Here is an 18,739-nt window from a genome sequence, read left to right as displayed (position 1 = left end):
ATTTAATTTCTTTAAGAAACTAAAAGAGGGGGGGGTTGGTAACTTTGCTTGCTATGTTTGAAACATTAGCCAGACATTTGTTAACCTCTGCCTGCTAAAACGAAAACACGAAAGCAAGTTTGTCGTACAGTACACTAACCCCAACCGGTCGGGGCAGATGGCCGCCCACCCTGAGCCATGGTTCTGCTCGAGGTTTCTGCCTCTTAGAAGGAAGTTTTTCCTTGCCTCTGTTGCCTCGTGCTTGCTCATGGTGGGAATTGTTGGGTCTCTGTAAATAATAGCACAAAGAGTATCTAGACCTGGTCTATATGAAAAGCATTACTGTTGTAGTGAATTGGCTGTATATATCCTAAATAAAATAAAATGAAGTATTAGCAGACACAGTCTTCTTAAGCGAGACAGGTTATACTGGCTAACTAACATTTGCTTGCTAGCTACCTACGTAAGCTAAATAGGAGAACTTATTTCTATTAAAACTAAAAGGAAATACGTTTTATGACTCAACTGGCTAGCTTGCAACGTTTAGCTCAAGTTCCAGCTAAATAATTACCACAAAAGCAATGTAATGAATGCGAGAGAACATTTTACTTACTTAATTTGGCAAAATAATTGGATTTCACTTGTTTCACCTGTGACCTGTTTCAGGAAAGGAGCATAAGCAAAATTTATATTTTTTCCCCCTCTCTTCTGTTGTTGCATCAGTTGTTGAAACACTTCATTTTCTTGTACAGTAGAATTAAGTCAAACTTAAAACAGGCTGAATAAGTGTCAGCCATGGAAAATTGAATATGTTGGTTGTGTTGTCTTCTATCCACACTGAGTCTTAAGTGACTACATTCTTGTATGGCCATGTGTGCATATGGAGCAATTAGCAAGTGTGAAATAGTCTTCTGGTATTAACCCTGGCGAAACCTGCAGACCCTATAACTAAAACCAGAAGACAACTGTGTGTATTAGTGTTATGGAGCCTATGTGTGGGGGTCTCATCTGTCTAAATCCAAGGCTTTGAATGTTTTCTTCAGCTATGCATATCACGCATACTGTCCAGGCACAGACCAAACACAGGTTTCCATAGATTTGTTCAAGTGATTTAGCTTTAATTCATTCATCCAGAGAGAGCGGTGCCAGTTTTGCACAAAGAAACAACAAATTGTTTTAGGTTTATGTGATCCAAACCAAGTACAGGAAAGTCAGTTAGAACAAAATTGATGTAGGTACTGTATCCTGTAGCCTACTGATAGCATTGAAAAGCTAAGCGGGACATAATTAAATCAGAGCAGCAGTAACAGTAAAGGTTAAAAGCATAGACAGTTCAGTCATGCTTAGCTTGGATTACAAAACCTGGAATTTGTAATTGGGTACAGTGAACAGAGACGGACCAAAATTATTCAAAGAATTGTCAAACATTTCCATTCTAATTTGGGCCGAAGAAACCAAACTCTAGTCGTAACTGTAGGACATTTATTATTGGATGTCAAAATAGTGCTCAACAACCTTTACCAGTGACCTGCTTTTAGTTAAAGATGGTTTCGGTAAGACCATTTGGTTAGCTTCTTGAGTCATCTAAACCCTATTCTGCATGCTTAGCATACAATCCATTATTGTTTTCTATCCAAAAAGCATATTTGGATGGAGATGTTACTTTGCTCCCCTAATTTTGGTAGCTGCCTGAGAGCCTGGACGGGACTTAAAGAGGTGATATTATGCTTTATGGCTTTTTCCCTCTCCTTTATTGAGGTAGGTACCTTTTTTGTGCATGTAATTGGGCTTTTTCACTTTGCAAACCTAAGTCCACCCCAAAGGGAGTTCCCAGCTCCCACAGAAAACACTGCTCTGAACTGCCTGAAAACAGCTCGTTTGTAGTCCAGCCACTTCCCTTTCATCCCTGGAAAAACACTGATCTGCAGCACAACTCTTCTCTCCCTTCCAAACACTAGCTACCCTCCAGGCAGTCAATGGACATAAAGTTGTTACTGTGATGTAGAGCCAGAGGTCAGTTAAAACTTTATGAATTAAAGATACATTTGTTACAGATTAATAACTCACCACTCTGAAGCTCTTGCTCCAGTCGATGTTGCCAAGCTGGTCGGCAAAATGTACAGCTGAAACTAAACCATGTTTACCGGCTTGTCATTGGCCTGCCCTTCTCTGCTTCTGATTGGCTAGTAGTCATGTAAACCATGTAAACCTGTTCTGGTAAAACCCATAAATAAGATTATGAACCTGAAAATGAGCATATTACCACCTCTTTAAGATGTTCAGACACAAATCATAAATCATCATCACCAACAAAATCAACTTTAAAGTCTTGTGACAACTTTTTCACTTCACCTTTGCTCTGCATTTTCACCAGAGGCCTCACTTGTTGCCATTCATTTCAGTTTAGTTTACTTGATTTGCTTTAGATAATTTATTCATTCATCCATTCATTCACTTACTTACTCTTGCAGTCATTCCTGCATGCAAGCATTTATTTATCTTTTTAATAAACAAGAAAACTAAATTCATTTCCGCATACAGGCACATTTACTGGCCACTAAAGTTGAAAAACCACATTAAAGCCACTGACCTAAAACCATTTACAGGTTACCCGCAGGGTCTTAAAAGTATTAGAAAAGTCTTTAATTTAATAGTGTAAAAATAAGGCCTTAAAAGTATTAAATTTCATTTACAAAGGTCTTAAATTTTTTTAGAAAAACAGTCTTTAAATGTGAGGTTATACATGCTGTAGAGTTTCAGCCTGCCAACTATGGCAACTACTAGTACTGGCATTTGTATGACACTACTGCCCCATTACTTTTAAGGACAAGGGCTCATGTTTGTTTAACTATTCTTCTGTTTCATAGTCTCACAAAATATTAAAAGCAGTTGTTTGGTAGTACAAAGTCTTTAATGATGGAAGCGTTAATTCCAAAAAGCTTTTAATAGTTTTCCTCGGACAGCCGGGACACTCGGGAGGCATTTATTACTTTGTGTGTGTGTGTGTGTGTGTGTAACCACGCCATGCCTTGAGGCCATTATGGGTCTTGGCTGGGTTTTGATGGGATGTTAGTATAAAGGGAAGTAAACACAAGAAGACTCTCCACTGAGTGAGTTTGTGTGAGCATTATGTGATCTAAAGCGGAAGAGAGGGAAAAAGCGATAATAAGAGAAAGGACTGGGGCCACAATTAAGCAATAAACGTGTGAGAAAGTAAAGGTGGATAGAAAAAAGAGTAAATGTGTCTGTGTGGGCGTGAGAGGGGGATGTTTTTTATGCAAGGTGTGAAATAGCTTTGGTCTGAAGCAAGGCTTTGCTCTGAGCTCCATGTTGCTGTGGATTTAGACGGCCGAATTTAGGAGTGTTTATGTGTGTGTGCGAGAGTAAATCTGATTTACCTTCATGTCCTCCATGTCTCTATTTTCAGGTTTTATCAGAGCTCTGTCATCTGATGCTTGTATCACATTTTATATATAAAGCCTGATTTACAGCCACACACACACAAACAAACAGAGTTTTGGGGTGTTTCTGTTCCTCATTATTGCTTTGTTAAGATTTATATTAAAGTAACGGCCTGTCGGCTATATTTGAGCTTTTCATTTGGATCTCTTATCATCACCTCTCTCTTAAGTGCAGAAGTTACTTCTATACTTCTGCGTCTGCGTAGCCCCCTAGCCTACGCCGCAGCCTGACGTGCACCTCCTCAAAAATGTAACTACACATCAAGGCGACGCGGACTGTAAGCACTGTGATTGGTCGGCTGGGTAGCCTCGCAATGCCTTCGAGCCAACAGGAAGTGCCCATGTTTTGAAGTAACTTTTACGATCGGCCAAAACAGCGGCTGTAACATGGTGGATAAATATATTTGACTGTCACAACCCGGGCGAAATCAGAATGTGATCCACTTGGTTGATAACATTTGAAAAGGCTACACCAGCCGCACATTTACATTTTTACCCCCATTCCCGTTAGAAATGTCAATTCAATTTCAATTCAATTTTATTTATATAGCGCCAAATCACAACAACAGTTAACTCACAACGCTTTTCATAAAAGAGCAGGTCTAGACCGTACTCTGTGGTGTTATTTACAGAAGCTCAACAATTTCGGTTTAGCAGAGGGCCAAAGTTAGCCTGCTCGGCCGGCAAAAGTCAACACAGTGGACGCTATAGCATATACTAGCGTTTGGGGGTGTAATTGCAGAATGAGGGACGCACAAGTATAAATGCATGGTTGCATGGGCATTTACACACACATTGGTGGCAAAGGTTGAAGGTTTGAAGTTTGTGTCACAGCTAGCAAACAGCTAGTCAGTAAACAAGTCCTCCAAATTGAACAGCAAAATACAATTGAAACTACCCTCCAAAACAACACAATGAGTGTCATCTGATCTGATACCACTATGGTTAAGGTTAGGTTTGGTTAATGCACAAAAATGGCTTGGTTTAGGTGGTGTATAGTGGCCTAATGCACAACGCATGACAGCTACGCGCTGCACAGAAAACGGATGCAGAACGCAAGCAAATTAAGAAAACGTCTTCACCAATTTCACAACACAGTATTTATAAGAAATATAGAAAACATACCCAGAAATACCAGAAATACTGCAAGTAGCACAGACAACAATAGAATGTTTCCAGAGGACACACAAGTGATAAACAGCGTTTTTATATTTGTTTGTGTTTTCTGTTTATGCACTATTTTTATTTAACACTTTGTCAAATTGGTGAAGATGTTTTCCTTATTTGCCTGGGTTATGTCTATCATCACTGCAGTTCCTGCTGCAAAGTTAACATGCAGAGTGAAGAAGACGGTCCCAGAGCCAGCACGCCAGCTCCAAACATCGATACTCACAACTCTCCTGCTACAATAGCTAACATCACAACAATAGCATATTCTGACAAACTAGAAAGTAAGCTGAAATAACCACCGCTGGAATAGTGATGTGTGGCAGGGTGCAGCCCTCTTTGTTTATTTCCTATTTACAGAGCCAGGGCTGCTTACAAACACTGGATCTCTCTCTATCAGTGCACACACAGAACGAGCCGCTAGTGGACTATGAGGAGATATTTGCTGAATTTCACAAAAGACGTGCTGGATAAGAATTACTCCATCTTGAAGCCTGATATTGATATGGGTTGATCAGAGGTTGCTATGTTTATTAGAAAACTATTAACAGAACAGCCTCAGAATTGAGCTTCAGAGCAAAGTTTTGAACACAATAGTAAAATAACTATTTACAGAACACGTTCCTATATTTATTGTTAATTAAAAAACAGATACACCTTTAGTACTCACTCAAGTGACCATTTTACACGCTACAAATAGTAATTTGATCCATTGTTATTCTAGAACGACTACGAAATTAGCTAGGTCTTAATTACTGGTCGGGGATGCCAGTATTAGGAGAGATTATTGGGCAAAAATGGATTGAGATTCCCTCGGTTTGAATCATAAAAGTTGAAATTAAGTTGAGCTCAGCTGCATCCTGAACTTAAACCAAAGTGGGAAAACAACACATTGAGGAAACTGTGGAAACTAAAAACTCCCTTAATTCAAAAACACACTGACCTCACTGCAGCCTCAGTAATGCTGTCTCCATGAAGACATTTCATTTAGCCTACACATATGACACCTCATAAATGTTTGAGAGGGTTTCAGTTTTTGGAATGTGACTGGTGTGATTGTCACACTGTGTGTGTTTACTTCACCGTTGTTTATCATTTCGTAATTTCTATTTAATGTAGAAACACTTCTCCTTAACTTTACACTTTTGTTTGTCAGTGTCCTGTTCTCCTCTCACTGTGTTCTCTCCCACCTGTTGACCGTTAACACTTTAACACAACGTTCCACGCAAGCTTCCTCCAGTATCGCTGTTTTTACTGGTTCCACTGTTACTGTCAAGTTTAGCATCACAGGGGATCCAGAGAAAGGTTCATCAACAACTCCAACCCTTTTTCTAAAAGCAAACTGTGTGGGCTCTTGTAATGGGCGGACTTGCATATAAATATAATTTTCTTAAAACATTTAATGATGTGTTCTGTCGATTGCAATGGGTAATCAGTACAAAAACCTCAGAGTAAAAATGTCAATTTCTCTTTTTATAGCGTTTTTATTTTTACAGTTACTGGTCCCAGACAAGAAATGTTGATTCTACATGGATTCTTGTACTTGCTAATTAGCGAGCCTTAGAGGCGCTGACAGATGGATTTAGTTTGAGTGCTAGCTGTTTCTAGACTTTGAGAGTGAGAAGCAGCTCAACATAATATGCACACAGAAATACAAAAACAGTAAAAGTGGCAGTGGTACAGACAAAAACAACAATAGTCCTAACAATGATGGCAAAATTAATGATATAAAAATAGGACTAATAATAATAATTGTACAAACAAATATTGAACAGAAACATGATGGCATCAGGAAACCCGCAACTGCAGATCCAGAGCAAGAAACACCTGCAGAAAGCAATAGAAGGAAAGAGGAGATGGACGCTTACAAGGCAGGTTACTTTTCGTTGACCGTTCTTATCAAAACCATCTGAATACCTCAACTCACATCTTTATTTTATTTACAGTAACGTTACTAACTCATACAATTCAGTTCAAGTCAGTGTCATTCATATAGTGCCAATTCACAACAGAAAGTGAGAGATGGAGAGAAGAGATGGACGAGAAAGCACAAAACTACATGAAAGGGATGAAGTCGAGTTAAAAACATGAATTAATGGGCTAAGAATGCATACAGATGGAGAGGAGGAGAGAGGAGCTCAGTGCATCATGGGAAGTCCTTCAGCAATCTATGCATATAGCAGCATAACTTAGGGATGGTTCAGAACTCACCTGAGCCAGCAGCCCTATAAGCTTTATCAAAGAGAGAAGTCTTAAGCCTACTCTTAAATGTGGAGATGGTGTCTGCCTCCCGAACCCAAGCTGGAGCCTTAGTTTAATTGCACAGTGCCCTCTCAAAACTGCAATATACATATCTGGAAATATAAGAGAAAAGTTGTATTAGCATGCAGTGTCTTTGGAGTAACATTAGTCCATATTTGTACCCTCTCAAATAAAGGAAAATCTAAATGATACAACATTGTTTGTTTATTTGGGTGCTCATGAGTGTGATGGGTCTCATTTGGTGACACTCACAGCTGATTAAAAACATTGTGCTGTAAAGTGCTTAAAAGGAAAACCTTTGATTTTGTTTAGATACAGATGCTGGAATCTCATGACCAGGTATTTCTAGCAGCGCCAGAGTGGATCGTGAAAGCAGGATATGTTTCATTAAAGTAAAACATCAACAGCAAGCATCATGTATGGTGTTTTGGAAATAAAGTCACTTCAGTACAGGGTTGTGTTGAATTATACACTGTGTGTTTGAGCAGAGCGATCTCTGGACGATCAGGTCACTTTGTGTGGGACTCCATTAGCTCATCCAGTTGTGAAAAGAGTTTCTGGGTCAACCAGCCAGTCTAGCCTCAGAATCAGGTTAGTAAGTGTGATGACTGTGGACAGGACTTCACAGTACAAAGCCTTTGACAAGAATTTTAAATTGAGTACGTGCCAGAAAAAAGGGAGAGGGTAGAGAGGCTATGGAAAAGACAAGGGAACAGAAAAAACTACTCTTTTGTTTTTTGTTGTCCAGAAGGATTCAGCTTAGATTTGAGTTTATTTGCACAGGTTGAAATCATAAAAAAGACAAAAATAGAAAATAAATCCCTGATCTTTCTTATCTCTCTATTGCTTTCTTTGACTCGGTTTATTTATATTTTTAATCTCCTAAAATAGTAAAAGTCTTAAAGCCAGCTCACCGTATCAGTTGATACGGTGTCAAATATATTTTGAGTGTGTCTGAAAAGGAATGACACATACCTCAGCAGTGATGAAAACTCGCCTCAGCTGTAAATAAAGCCGAGTTGTGATGATGTAACTCGAACTAGACACACACACACACACACACACACACACATATTCACACTCTGCTACATGATGCAGTATTGCGATCATTTTCAGCTGTCCTTCTCATTCGAGCTCCCTGTGAGGTCAGAGAGAAAAATATAAGACTAAGATTTTACATGAAAGAATTCTTCTTCTCAGACTTTTGTAACTAGTCATATTCCTACTTGTGTGACGTTCATTGTTTCTAGTAATGGCTTTTAGTGTAGTAGTGGCTTTTAAAAAAAAACACTCAACCACAAATCTGCCTTTTGAGTATTAAATATTCACCTCCTGGAGGCTTGTTGAGGACTGTTGTGAACCACAGACAGTGGTGGAACTAAGTACATTTACTCAAGTACTGTACAAATGTGAGGTACTTGTACTTTCCATGAGTATTTTATTTTTAGGCCACTTTCTGCTTCTACTTCATTTATCAGGTTGAGCAACTTTATAAAATAAGATTATTGCACACAAAACATGCAAAGGGCTAAAATAAAGTATGTTGCTTTAAATTAAACTGCCCAACGTTTTATACAAGTACAGCTAAAACAATTAGTTGATTAAATAGTTGGACAAAACAAGCATTATTAAGGTGTCACTTTTGGGTCTGGGCAATTGTGACGCCATTTCTCACTATCTTCTGAATTTTTACAAACCAAACACTCAATGGATTAATGTAGGAAATAATAAGCAGATAAATCCATAATGAAAATATTTATTAGTTGCAGTCAGATACAAAATAGTTAAAAATGAGCTCCACCTCAACAACTAGCGGTAAAATCCTGTTTTTATGCATAAGTAATAATAATCTAATGATATAATGTATAGCACTGAATACTTTTACTTCTAATTTTTTATTTACAAATATTAAGTAACAATCATAGAAACATTGTAAACCGTTCCTGCAGTATAATCTACTTCTCCACCAGTGATATGTGTTTAGAGCTTCTGACGAGACTCAACGGTCGTTTCAGCTAATTCCCCAAAACATTTATGTTCAAGTGACAAAGCCCTCTAGCAGCTGTAGTAATTATGACACAAGCAAACGAGGACGTCAAGTGACGTTGTTATAAAAGCGACAAAATCTACATAGGGAGGAGTAGCCTCATGTAATTTATGAGATATTATTCATAAAATCTTCCCAGTTTACGTGATTATTAAACAGCATTGTACTCAATTGATATGTTGCCCATACCTCTTTTACTCTTCACTCTAAACAGATCTAAACATATAGCAACGTTAGCTTTGTCATTTGGTTCAGTTAGCTACTTAACATTTACACAGTGATAGGTGTATATGTTTAGCAACAACTTATCTCTGTGTAAGCAGTAGCTTGTGCGGTGTGACTTGTTTTTATTTAGTGATGCATAAATCTCCAGGTAGTAAACACTCGGGTTATAACTTGGCCAAGTTTGAACTTTCTAACAGCTGGGACTGGAGACCCGGCCGGGATGCGAGCCACAACTGAGTCATAAAAATGAGGACCTGAAACTGCTGCTTCTGCTTGAGACTTAAAAAGAAAAAAAAAACAGACACTGAGACACAGAAATCCTGGCAGGCAGAATTGTGAGTTTTGACATGCTTTCACAAGTAATGAGACTTGTCTTTGACCTGTCTTTGACTTTAAATTTAACCTGGACTCGCCCATACTTAAAACACGTTCAGTATTTATTACCAACACATCACATGCACATTCTGAAGGGGACTGAAACATAAAATTATGATATGTCGATGCCACCACTAAAAATATCTCATTACATCTCTGCACATACACACAGTCCAAGGACAAATAAACTATTTCTCTGTGTGAAGACTTGCACGTGTGTACACACACACAAGTTTATTCCTCTATACCCGTGGGGACATCTCAATGACATAATGCATCCCCTAGCCCTTTACCACACACACACACACACACACACATCTCATGGTGCTGAGTGACTGCAACTCTCTGTTTGAGCCAGTGGTGATTTATTTTCATCAGTGCTAGTTAGATCCTCTGTTAACTGCTCCTCAGAGAATGGCAGCAGCTCTCACAGTATCCCACATGCAAAAACACTTACAAATACACACAGGGAAGCAAATACAGGTTGTAGAATTGTTAAAGACTGCAGAAATGAATTGAAACATGAGGAATTCTGTCCTATAAGATGTTGAATTAAAGAGTCTCACACACTTATATCCTCATCATATTTTAAGGAAATATGGTATTGAACTTTTTTGAATCAAATGACATCAAGATAACATTTATTCTTATATTTATTCTATTGGTCTGCAGGGAGAAGTAAAAAAGCCTACCTATCAAATCAAAGAATTATGAATATTATGTTTAAAAAGAAAAATATAGAACCCAAATCATAAAACAGAAGTTAAACTTTTCTTAAAGAAGGTGTAATTTCAACCAGAGTCACCCTGTCCTCCTCTTCCCTCGGCTCTTCTTGTCTCCACCTTCAAATCAAAATCCGTCAAAAAAATCAACCCGCCAATGCTGCAGAGAGATTTATGACCCTGACGTGTGTAGCAGCCGGGTTTGCCTGGTGTGGGTTACCATATGCACTCCCTGTCCCCCGGCGCAGGATGGTTTTAACCCATCTTTCTGTCGCTGGGTGTGTTGCAGAGGGCGCAGTGACTCCCAGGAGACGCTGAGGTAACACTCATAAACTGGAAGCTGCCTGTCAAAGGACGCCGGGCGGGCATGTTGGGTGAGGGTGGGTGGCTAAAAGGGGTGATAATAAGCACAGCACACATACAATGACTCTGCACAGCGTAGATAGACAAATAACTTTGATAATCTCCAAGGGGGAAATAAGTTTAGTCACCCAAGCACAGGAAAAACTAATTAGAGAAAAAAAGCTAGATTGAGCCACATTTGTAAGTCAAACTAAGTCCAAGAGGCCATTTAAGCATGACTAGCCAATATCTTAAAGCAAGACTAAAGAGGATTCAACATGTTCTTTCCCTTGTAAATGAAAAGTATAAATTATAACCAATAAAACACAACTTTGCTGAATTTTACATTCAGAGGTTTTGCTGCTGCAGCCTTTTTTGGTCTCGTGACCATTAGCTCATGGCTAATGTTAGCCACTGCGGTGTATTTGATAGCTAATGTTAGCTAACGTTAGCCAACTATAGACAGATGTTGCTTTATAACAGAGATTGCTGAGTCACTGCTGAGGCTTTAGCATTTGCCATTATTCTGTAATTACCACGAGTGGCCATGGTGTTAGTCAGAAGTTACACGGTGTCACTTTAAAAACAACACTAGCATAAACTGATCCGCCCTTGAAAAGGCCAATCACAAGCGAGCACCTAAAATAGGCAGCAATCAGCAATGCATTTTAAAATAAATATTTGAAATTAACAACAACACCAAAAACAAAACAAACAAACACTAGGCAGATGGAAACCAACATGGTGGCCTAAAAAAAGCATGTGGGCATCTTTAACCTGATTGGCCTATTAGGACGATGAGTCATCGGTGTTTTGACCAGGGTTGAATACATTTTGTTGGCGCTGAACTCGCCCTGATGTTTATCAGGGACTTTTGCATATTTTACAAACAAGGCAACTTGCTGAAAACCAATAAAATAAGCTTTTGGAGGTAAATTTGTACACAGCACTCATTTCCAAAACTTTGAATAACATAAAACGTGGAGTTCTTCTGAGAAAACGGCAGCTATAGCAATATTAACACTAACCGAGACTATGAAATGAATGTGAGCACAACCACTGTGGTGTATTTGATAGGCTGAAGGACGAGTGCCTTGCTCAGCCACATCTTGTCAGTCATTATGTTGGGACGGTAAAACATTCTTTGGTAAACTTCCCTGCTCAGATTTTCAGTTTTGCCAAGTTGAGGAAATAGGAGCCATGTTTGTTCTGGAAAGATCCAGAGGTTGAAGACAGATGGTAAATTGATATTACACATTCCTCGTCAATCATGGCAGCAGTCACTGTTCATCGTCACTAATCTGGGGTCAGGTTACCTCCAGGCGGAATTGTTGAGATCATTAGAGGGGATCTGACCGTGAGTTATTGGGAGGGGGAGTTAGATGCTGCACATTCATGTGGAGACACACGAATGCTTTCGTATGTATTTGTGTTTGACATGGAGCATTCATCATTAAGATCACAGCTAAACAATCTGAGTAGCACTGGTAACATTGTGAGATAAGAAACAAAAATGTTTTCAGCATTCTAATGAAGCTAAATGTGGTTTACACTGATAAAAATATTTAAACCCAGGAACTATTTTTTTAAGATTGATTGTTAGGGTTTTAATAGCTTAGCATTTTCTAATTTGTTTTTAAATGGATTAGACTTTAAAATACTTGTTTCAAATGATTAAAGCTGGGGTAGGCAGTTTATTTCAGAAACAATTTTTGTTGTATTTGTTGAAATTCTCTGTACTTCCCGACAATAATAGAGATTATAATAACAGGGTCAAGATCAAGTCAGATATATTAAATTAATCAAATTCTATAAGCAGTATTTATCTTATATGAATATTGATATTAATCTTTTTTTTTTTGTTATAGTGTACTGCAGGCTCGCTGCGAATGACACTCGACTCTGTAGCCCCTCTAAAAAATAAAATAATACAACAAAGACGGTTAGCTCCATGGTATAATACTGAAACTTGCAAATTAAAGCAAATATCGCGGAAACTTGAGAGGAATTGGCGTTCCACCAAACTGAAAAATTCTCGTTTAATTTGGCAAGATAGTCTTAAAACTTATAGGAAGGCCCTCCGTAATACCAGAGCAGCGTACTACTCGTCATTAATAGAGGAAAATAGGAACAACCCCAGGTTTCTTTTCAGCACTGTAGCCAGGCTGACAGAGAGTTACAGCTCTATTGAGCCAAGTATTCCCATAGCTCTCAGTAGTTATGACTTCATGAGCTTCCTTAATGATAAAATTCTAACTATTAGAAACAAAATTCACCAAGACCTGCCCTCAACTGGCACCAACTTATCTCTAAACTCAGGAACCTTAGAAACAGCTGTAAAACCAGATATATGTTTAATCTGCTTTGCTTCCCTCAATCTTTCCCAACTAACTTCAATAATTTCTTCATCTAAACCATCAACCTGCCTCTTAGACCCCATCCCGACTAGGTTGCTTAAAGATGTTTTACCCTTAGTCAGCACTTCTATACTAGATATGATCAATCTATCTCTATCAACAGGCTATGTACCACAGTACTTTAAAGTAGCTGTAATTAAACCTCTTCTTAAAAAGCCCAAACTTGATCTGGATGTTTTAGCCAACTATAGACCTATATCTAACCTTCCATTTCTCTCTAGGGTCCTGGAGAAAGCAGTTGCTTAACAGCTGACTTTCTACAGAGCAATAGTTTATTTGAGGATTTTCAGTCAGGATTTAGAGCTCATCATAGCACAGAGACAGCACTGGTGAAAATTACGACCTTCTTATTGCATCAGACAAAGGACTTGTCTCTGTACTGGTTTTATTAGATCTTAGTGCTGCATTTGATACCATTGACCATCAGATCCTATTGCAGAGACTGGAACTTTTCATTGGCATTAAAGAAACCTCTCTAAGCTGGTTTAAGTCCTATTTATCAGATTGATTTCAGTTTGTACATGTTAACGATGAGTCCTCCATGCACGCCAAAGTTAATCATGGAGTTCCTCAAGGATCTGTCCTCGAACCAATCCTCTTCACTTAATATTGCCTAAAGGAAGCATATATAATCAGAAAATATTCTATAAACTTTAATTGTTATGCAGATGATACTCAGTTATATCTATCGATCAAGCCAGATGAAACTAATCAGTTAGCTAAACTTCAAATGTGCCTTCAGGATGTTAAAATCTGGATGACCTGTAATTTTCTAATGTTAAACTCAGATAAAACTGAAGTTATTGCTCTGGGGCCTAAGCACCTCCGTGACGCATTGTCTAAAGATATAGTTTCCCTTGATGGCATCGCCCTGGCCTCCAGCACCACTGTGAGGAATCTTGGAGTTATCTTTGATCAGGACATGTCGTTTAAGTCTCACATGAAGCAAATTTCAAGGACCGCCTTTTTTCACCTACGTAATATTGCGAAAATCAGGAATATCCTGTCTAAAAATGATGCAGAAAAACTAGTCCATGCATTTGTTACTTCTAGGATGGATTACTGCAATTCTTTATTATCAAGCCGCTCGAAAAAGTCCATTAAGACTCTTCAGCTGATCCAGAATGCTGCAGCACGTGTTCTGACAGGAACCAGGAAAAGAGATCACATTTCTCCTGTCTTAGCCTCTCTGCATTGGCTTCCAGTAAAATCCAGAATAGAATTTAAAATCATTCTTCTTACCTACAAAGCTCTTAATGGTCAGGCACCATCTTATCTTAAAGAGCTCAGGAGGAAGACACCATCTCCACATTTAAGAGTAGGCTTAAGACTTTCCTCTTTGATAAAGCTTATAGTTAGGGCTGGCTCAGGTGAGTCCTGAACCATCCCTGTGCTTGCTCTTGGTGGGAACTGTTGGGCTTCTGTAAATAACATCACAGAGTATGGTCTGGACCTGCTCTTTTATGAAAAGCGCTGTGAGAACTGTTGTTGTGATTTGGCGCTATATAAATAAAATTGAATTGAATTACACGATAGTGGCACAGTAGTGCAGTGGTTAGCACTGTTGCCTCACAGCAAGAAGGTTGTGGGTTCAAACCCTGGTTTCCCTGGTCTTTCTGTGTGGAGTTTGGATGTTCTTTCTGGGTGCTCCGGCTTCTTCCCACTGTCCAAAGACAGGCGGGCTAGGCTAATTGGTGACCCTAAAAATTGTCCTTAGGCGTGAGTGGTTGTTTGTCTATGTGGTAACCTGTCCAGGGTGTACCCCCTTTTGCCCAATGCCAGCTGGGATTGGCTCCCGGTTGACGATGGATGGATGAATTGAATTATACAGTTTTACATTGTAGTATTTAGTTGTCACTTGCAGTTTAATATTTTAGATCAGGGGTTTTCAAGGTATTAGCCCGTGGGCCTCCTCTCAGACCAAGCCTGGAGGCCTAGGAGATCATAATATTATGTCATTTGATCCCATAGATACTAAACAATTGAGTCAAGATAGCCCAATATTGCTGTTTGACATAACTTCAGACTATACCAAATACATTTAAAAAAGGTGTTTCCTAAAGCGTTTATTAGTTTCAGAATCTGAAGTGGGAAAAACTGTTCCTGAAATCTATTGTATCTCTGAACTCACTCTTTAACCAAATCACAAACATATAGGCTATTCTATGTGATCTCCTTTTGATAAGTAATGTAGCCTAATATGTTTTCACTTCCTTTTCACTGAGACTCTCCTAAAAAACACCAGGGATCAAGGCCCACCTCACACTTTGAAAACCTCTGTTTTAGATAATACTACATATAGGGACTTCATCTTGGCATGAGGTGAGATGAGTTGAACATGGGGACTTGAGGACTTGACTTGAGCTCATAGACACCAGCAGAGCTGCATCAAGTTGCTGAACATGCAGACACACAAACGATGTCACACTGTAGTCTGAAGGTTTGAGTAAAGGGAAGGAAGCAAATAATAATTAAATGGTCATAGAACTTGATATTATACGGGAGAACTTTAGATATGTGCATGTAAGTGTGAATGTGTATGAAGAAATAAAGATCAAATTTGTGACCAAGTCCTTTTTCTAAATCTGCCCTGATGTCTCCACACATGCCTATACGTCCTAGTGTGTGTGTGCGCTCTCCGTGGTGAGGTCACCGCTATGAGACCAGGCCTCTGTCAGGGTAGCGATGACAGCCGAAAATAAAACTGAACATCTATTGGCTCAACCTCCCCTCCCAGACACACATTAACACACACTCCTTCATACACACACAGACACACACACATGGCCGGAGAGCTGCCAGTCAGCTGTTGTGTCGTGGTCAGGCGTTAAGCCCTGTGGTCCGAGGGAGGGGATAAAAGGGGATACATTCATAATTTGCTGCAATACCAAACAGAGAATGATCCTTTAATGAAAATATTCATCATCACCTTTTGATAACCTGTTGATTCAACAGTCTGTAAAGTCAATAGCTGTTTATTATTAAAGACTGTAAGCTCATAGGCTGGCGTATCTCTGAGCGTAGGATATGTGGTATGCTGGTTGTGTGACCCCAAATCCAATTGGGGAATCCGGATATGTGTTGGAAAGTGATTGCCTGGCATCATCGACTTATCCTTTTTATTTTATTTGCAGGAGGAGGGTTTATCACCTTCTTTTTAGGGTTTACATAACTCTGACATTTGACATAACCTCAGGTTCAAATTGTAAAGTAGAGAAGGCGTGTTTTCAAAAGAACAATAAACCTTTCCTCATTTCTCAGGTCTTTTACCTCAAAATTTGCTCACTCAAATTTCTCAATCACATTTGAAGCAAACATGAAAAGCACTTTATCTTGTCTGTTATCTTACCTTATCTTATCTTATCTGGAAGGGAGTTATTACAACATATTCTTTTATATCAGCATGTGTAGTAAATATTCAGAGAGGTTTGTGGGAAAAGGTGACAGAAACCAAGAAAAAAATATTCTATAGGGAATTTTAAATAATATTGGTGCCTAAATAAACTAAACTATTCCTGTGAGAATAGCGCCGTTTTGTGGCAGAATAATGATAACACACCTATCCCTCTGGTTTTTAAATAAACTACATAGCCATCACTGTTTCTTAGAGTGTACTGATATTAAGATTAATTTAATTGTGTGGCCTTGGTTTCCAAATATTAGGCAAACTTGTTAAAATGTGACTTGTAGTCTGTAGACAAGAAGATAGCAATGCTGCGGTTAAGGGTTAAGACATGACTTTTAAGACAAATTATAGTGAAATACAAACCTACCTGTCTTACCTAAATTCAATCAAAGCTTTTATTTAGGACAAATTATTGCAGCATCACACAATATTAACAAGAAGTCTGATTCGTTTCTTCAAATAAAAGTGCCTGCGCCTGTGAACCAAACTACTAAATCATGAACAAGTTGAAAATTCCCATTATCGATTAATCCCTAATAATTCTCAACTGTTTAATGAAAACATGCCTACCACAATTTCTGAGAAACTAAATTAATTGTTGCTACTGATTTTACTATTATAGCGACAAAATGATTAATTGAGAACAAACAATTCAATGCAATTAATGCAAATAAAAAGGATGTTTTCAAATACTATCTTATTTAAGCCATTTCTAGTTAAATGTAAACACAGAAGATTGGCTGGACTGGATTCTGATTGTCTTCAAACATTCGAGCTTTTACTCTGAAATGTGGGCACCAAAACCGGAAGTCTTTACCGTTTCGTGTAGGCGTCTGAGAAAGCCTTCCTGCTAACAACCCGAGGATACGTTTGAGCACATCGAAGCTGCACGATATACACGGAAGGTATGAAACAAAATGATTTTTGTAAAACCCCGGAGTGAAACACGGTTAACGGCTTGTTAACCAAAAAACTCGTGGTGTGCGTGTGTTTTCAACCGGGCCCTCCTGAAGTCAACGTTAGCTGTTGCTAGCAGAAGCACGCCAGGCTTGTGTAGCCATTCGTTGGCTCGCAAACAGTTCGTGTTTAACGTTGGAAAGTAAACACAGCAAAACATTTTGGTTGTTTTGTAAACACAGGCAACATGTCGAATGTTTTGCGTTTGTGTGTTATTGTAAAACGTATTTAGCCAACCGGTACGTCAGTGACCGTAGGATTCAGGCCTGTGGCTCGGATGAAACGGCTACCTAACGCCACCATCTAGACAAATATTTAACAAACTATTAGGTCAAGCAGTCATTAACGTTCAAAGTGTGCCCGTTTGGAGGCGTATCTTGCGTTCATGTCATATTGTAGTTACCATGATTTCCAGTTTCGTACTTAAAGCAGACCTTTTGTCTTGTCGTCGCACAAACCACACCGATGCTTCTTTCTTTTTAACTGTCACTGTGAGCCAAGCACGCACAATACCGGGGACGTTAAACCACAGCACCTAACTTGAGCAGAGCCTGTGCTTTTCCAACTATAATATGTCTAAATATATGACCTGAAAAGGCATGTAGTGTTTACGTCAAGATGCAAGTCCTTCTTACCGTTGAGGAACTGATTTTTTTTTTATATTCAATAATGCAGACATGACTGAAAACCAACAAACATGGAAACCTCGAGTAAGTGACAGTCCATCCTTTAGGTTTAATAAACCCAAGTTCAATGCTCTGGGGGCAATTCACAGTATTTGTAAAGGTTCAGCAGTATGTAATACTTAAGACAATCTATTGACAGAAATGCATTTTCATATAACCATTTTCATTGGTGTATAAAGACCATAAGGAACAATTATGTTTTTATTACCTTGGAATGAGCCATTTCCATTTGAGGAACAACATACAAGCATCAACAGAGCATCAAATACAGATCTACAACTGACAATACATACTAATAAGATCCGCAATAAATACTAGTAAGAGCTCATAGTACATATCACATCAATGGGGTAAATACCTAGGGAAGGAAGTAAGAGTTAACAAAAAAAGTGCAATCAATACAAGATAATTGTAGGGGATAGAAGAAGAAGAGCACAGGAAGTGCATGTTAGAGGTGTTATAAGAGGAAGTGTTCTCGGAAGAGATGAGTTTTCACTGCTCTGATGGCGTGTGGCAGCTCGTTCAACCATCGTGGTGTCACAGATGAGAACAGCCGGGACTGGGATTGCTTTGTGTAAAGAGATGGCAGAGCCAGGTGGCGTTTGTTGGAGGAGCGTAGCGGCCGAGAAGGAACGTAAGTTTGTATTATGGAGTTTAGGTAGATGGGTGAAGACCCAGTAGTCTCTCTGTATG

At 38.9% G+C, this 18,739-nt stretch overlaps 1 protein-coding gene and 1 long non-coding RNA gene across 5 annotated transcripts in view; one reads left to right on the top strand and one right to left on the bottom strand.

The window, feature by feature from the left end:
* Nucleotides 1–9,864: 9,864 nt before the first annotated feature.
* On the bottom strand, nt 9,865–17,856 carry LOC119913178. Its single transcript, XR_005446402.1, has 2 exons — nt 17,764–17,856; nt 9,865–10,626 (listed from the first exon to the last, which is right to left on the bottom strand). It is a non-coding gene; the product is annotated as an uncharacterized LOC119913178 (long non-coding RNA).
* Nucleotides 17,221–18,739, top strand: part of LOC119912168 — a 35,085-nt gene continuing 33,566 nt past the window's right edge. For all 4 annotated transcript variants that reach the window (XM_038731210.1, XM_038731207.1, XM_038731208.1 and 1 more), the window contains exon 1: nt 17,221–17,308. The gene's annotated coding sequence lies outside the window, so the exon portion shown is untranslated. The remainder of the gene's footprint in view (nt 17,309–18,739) is intronic.

Source organism: Micropterus salmoides, unplaced genomic scaffold (assembly GCF_014851395.1).
Source record: "Micropterus salmoides isolate LMB-PRFRI ecotype aquatic unplaced genomic scaffold, ASM1485139v1 Ms_hic_scaffold_2, whole genome shotgun sequence".
Taxonomy (NCBI): Eukaryota; Metazoa; Chordata; class Actinopteri; order Centrarchiformes; family Centrarchidae; genus Micropterus; species Micropterus salmoides.
This window is presented reverse-complemented; position numbering and strand designations above follow the sequence as displayed.